General features: G+C 39.9%; 1 long non-coding RNA gene and 2 other non-coding genes across 4 annotated transcripts in view; all 3 read left to right on the forward strand.

The window, feature by feature from the left end:
• Positions 1 to 927: 927 nt before the first annotated feature.
• The window catches only part of LOC116693772 (uncharacterized), a 5,164-nt gene continuing 2,055 nt past the window's right edge, over positions 928 to 4,036 (forward strand). The window contains exons 1-4 of one of the 2 annotated variants that reach the window (XR_004332982.1): positions 928 to 1,043; positions 1,415 to 1,507; positions 1,903 to 2,019; positions 3,056 to 3,188. This is a non-coding gene — a long non-coding RNA (uncharacterized LOC116693772). The remainder of the gene's footprint in view (positions 1,044 to 1,414; positions 1,508 to 1,902; positions 2,020 to 3,055; positions 3,189 to 4,036) is intronic. The other variant, XR_004332983.1, reaches the window with a different exon arrangement.
• On the forward strand, positions 1,595 to 1,708 carry LOC116694367 (small nucleolar RNA SNORD67). Its single transcript, XR_004333133.1, has one exon. It is a non-coding gene; the product is annotated as a small nucleolar RNA SNORD67 (small nucleolar RNA).
• Positions 2,848 to 2,960, forward strand: LOC116694372 (small nucleolar RNA SNORD67). The gene has a single exon (XR_004333134.1). It is a non-coding gene; the product is annotated as a small nucleolar RNA SNORD67 (small nucleolar RNA).

Below are 4,036 nucleotides of genomic sequence, written 5' to 3' on the forward strand. Positions count from 1 at the left end.
CACTTCCTGGATTACTGCATTACTTCAAATACTAAGTTACTCCTCTAGTAAACTAGTATACACATGAAATAAAACAAAACAACATTGAGACCATTCAACAAAGCACACTGGGTAATACAAATTCAACACGTGAGCATGTTGCTAAGGACTCGTCGCTAGGCTACCTCAGTCATTGTATATTTTGAAAGGATATTTGAGTCATGCCCTCACCTCACTCACCTCCCGGCTGCGTGCTGTCCGCTAGCTTCGACATTTCAAAATAAAAGCTTGCGTCTGGCCCGCTATGTTTAGATTTAACATTTAAATTTATATTTATATTTTAATTTAAGCAATTGGATTTAGATTCAACATTTAGATTTAGATTTAATATTTTGATTCAACATTTTGATTTAGATTTCAATTTAACATTTAGATTTGACTATTTAAAATATCTAAGTTGACAAATATTGTTGTAAATGTGCAAAAAGATTCCCTCAAAAAATCATAGCAGTTTTTTAAACATTGTTTGAAGCTAAATGTGATAAAATAATGCTGCTGTTTTCAGCGTGAGCCGCAATACAAACGGCACCCCATAGTAACATCACAGATCATCTGAAACAATGTGATGTTGACTATAAACTTGTAATGCACACAATACATTTTGACGAGTTGACAGCAACTAAATCATTTTACCTTAACATTGATACTGTGGAAATGGGAGGATTTCAAGCTGAGATGAAAAGGTCATTATTTAAATTTTTACATCAACAACAAAATTAATAAATAATTACTTGATTAATGAGTAGTTTTTTTTTGTTTTGTTTTTTAATCTATTAAAATGTGAATTTGTAACCCATGTCTGTAACCAAAAAAAAGAAAAAAGAAAAAAAAGATTGTAACTGGGTATTTTATTTGCATACTCCGATACGGTAGGTGGCGTCATACCCCTTTAAAAGTTGTTTTTTTGGCCCGCCATGGATATGTAAAGAAGAAGAAATTGGTGGGTTTGGTCATTAGCTGTGACTACGACCAGACGAGTAGGGAAACCCAAGCAAGAATGTTTGGTGAGAAATTAACTTTCATACATCATCGTTTGTATTAGCTAGGTGCTTATGGTTTACCGTTTTGTTTTAGGGATAGCTACAGTGTGACGTTTTTAAGAAGTTGAAGTGAATGTTACATGCTAACGTTGCCATAGCTAAAAGTTAAGCTAGCTACGCTAACTTGGCTAGCTAGGCCTTTTGTTTGAACCAGCGTTGCTGTTTGTTTTCAGCGTTAAAGAAAATAGTTATTGTTAGCCAGCCATTCAGTTTGTTTAAATGTCACATAGGCCGGCTTACCCTTTTTTTTAGTTTTACACAACGGGATGGACCACGTTTTGTACACATGGCTACGGCTAACCTCATTGGTTTGCATGGTTTGTCGTTGTACGCAGGCATTGCTGCTAAGCTAACTCTAATGAAGTCTTCACATCGCTTCGAGATGAGACTGGACGGTGCTACCTGTTGTTCAGAAATGAAAACAGAAGGTAAACACAAACCCTCGCAGGTACGACGGTGTCTCCGACACAGCCGGAACGTCGGCGTTGCATGTTAAAAGTCGGACTGGTGAGGGGTGTGAGAGTGATGAGTTGCACTAATCAGTTGGGGTATTTGTTGCAGTGGCATCAATACCCCAATCCGACCCAACCTGAGGACACACTGTGTGCACAGGGGCCATCTGACTCAACCCTTCCTTCTTTTTAAAAGTGTGTTGTGCTAAATTAATATTCTTATAAGAATAATGTTCCACTGTTTCTGAAGACTTGAGTGTGTTTGAGGGATTCAATTGGACAACTGAACATCCATCCCTGAACATTGTTCAAACGTAAGGTGTATCTTCCAGATTTAGTTTGAATGCTTCCTGTCCCCATGTTTGTTTCAGTCTACCATCTGGAAGTGGAAGGATGCTGTGCTGTGGAGTTTCTCAAGCTTCTTTCTTCCTCCCTCAAGCAGGACTTTGGGCTTACAGTCCTAGAGGGCAGCTCCTTCATTGTTCCAGGTTGGTTTCTGTATGTGTTACAGTCTACCTTACGTCTTTCATCTTTGATCACTTTGTTTTAATTTTAATTTTTACATGAATTTATTTTTATTTCTGGACGGTAAAACTGAGATAAGCGCTCCTATTTAAGTTTATTCTTTTCAACAGTTTGGTAAGTTGATATTATACACTTTCTTTTCTTATTTGGGCATGGATCTCCATGTGGGGCTGGCTACAAACTCTGGGGGCATTGCCAAAAATCATCTATGCAGGGAAAACCCCAGAGATTGCTCCATTTATTCATAGCGTTTACCAGGAAAACTTTGTTTGGGAAGACAGGGAATTAACCAGGCTTCAACCAAGGGAACTGAGTGAAATTCAGTTCCCTGCCCCACAAATGTCCTTCTTCTAGGGTTTAGTACTTTTCACAAAGCTCTGATTACTAGGACAGAATTGGCAGTGCTGCGTAAAGCTGACTTGAAGCTGTAACAACTTGCATTTAGCATTCAGTCACATAGCTTTCCAACTCATACAAAGCGCGACTGTGAGGGTAACCCAAATTTAATTTGTTTTTAATGTGTGTACTAAACCAGTAAATAAATACTAGTATATCATCAGCATATAAATGACTTGTCTCCCTGGTGTTTTCTGACTGTTTCAGATGTGTCTTCACATCACCACAAATGTGCATCGGTCATTTGCAGAGAACAATGGTTACGTTTTGTTTTTCAGTTCTGCAAATGTGGAAACAAATGGGAAGGTGGTAACAGATTCAGGGAAACACAACTTGAAATGCCCTGACAATCCAAATAGTCCTGCTATAGCATATAGTGTTTTAGAGAAATGGGCTGTGACAGTGATGAGTTGCACCATTAGTCAGTTTGCTGATTGCAGTGGCACAGCGGACCTGTCCTGACAACCTGTGGTGACACACACTGTGCACAGGGGCCATCTGAGTCACACCCACACCTAACCAGAGAAACGGTGGGGTACTGCTTAATGATTCTCTCATTTCCTTTCCTACAATTGTTTTTGTTCTGCTCTCCTCCTTTCCTAGACTGAAGATGGGAGAGTTGAAGGACGTGGTTAGGCAGGATGTTTGAGCTATTGTGAAGTTGATGCCCAAAATGGATCCTGCCAGCAAAGCTTTCCCCTTCATAATCGGTGGAACAACTCCAACCTGAGAGCTGGTGAGGGCACGCACCTTAATTCAGTCAACGTTTGCGTTTTATGAAGTGCAATCTTTTTTTCAATGTGTCCACTTGTGTGCATTACCTTAAAGTCACGGCTCAAAGCTTCACTCTTTGAGCTACTTGAGTCACTGCCTGAATTCTAAAGAGTTTCCTATGGATTTCTGACAAAAGGAAATGGATGCAGCTTTCAAAGTTTCACACAAGTGAGCCAAACTTTTTAGATCTATTCATTTTGTAACAACTGTGTAACGTTTTAATGGTTCCTTCATCAGTTGTTACCCAATCACCCAGACCGCATACACCAAAAAACGTTAAGGCCTTGTCATTAGGCTGAAAAAAACCCACAACCAATCTTAGATGGGTTAATGATCTATTTGACGGTGGACAGTAGGGCTGTAATCAACCAAAGAAAATCTTGGTCGACTAAAGTCCGGAGGGGCGGGGGGGAAAAAAAACGTTGGAGTAATTAACTGTACTGTCCCGCAGTACTTGTCCTTGTAGGCCATTTGCAGTATATTAAATCGTTTTTGACCTAATCATTTTGCACTGAAATGACACTTGTCTGTGGGCTCTGACAGCGCTGCATCAGCGCTCTGTGCATGTCCTCGCACGGAGCGGCTGAACATGAAGCTCGGCTTCGCGGCTCATACACAAATAGACTATTCATTTAAAGCTTTTACTTTTAAACACAAAAGGCACGTCTACTTTAAAATATACTGCATATTTAAACATATCTGTGGTCAAGCTCAGTGCCTCGCTGTGGTGCATTAACTCTAAAAACTTTCTCTTTGGGTCACTCACGTTTTCCGGTTACCATGCATGATGGTGTGGCGTGCTGGCGCTGT

This window comes from Etheostoma spectabile, chromosome 1, assembly GCF_008692095.1.
Source record: "Etheostoma spectabile isolate EspeVRDwgs_2016 chromosome 1, UIUC_Espe_1.0, whole genome shotgun sequence".
Taxonomy (NCBI): Eukaryota; Metazoa; Chordata; class Actinopteri; order Perciformes; family Percidae; genus Etheostoma; species Etheostoma spectabile.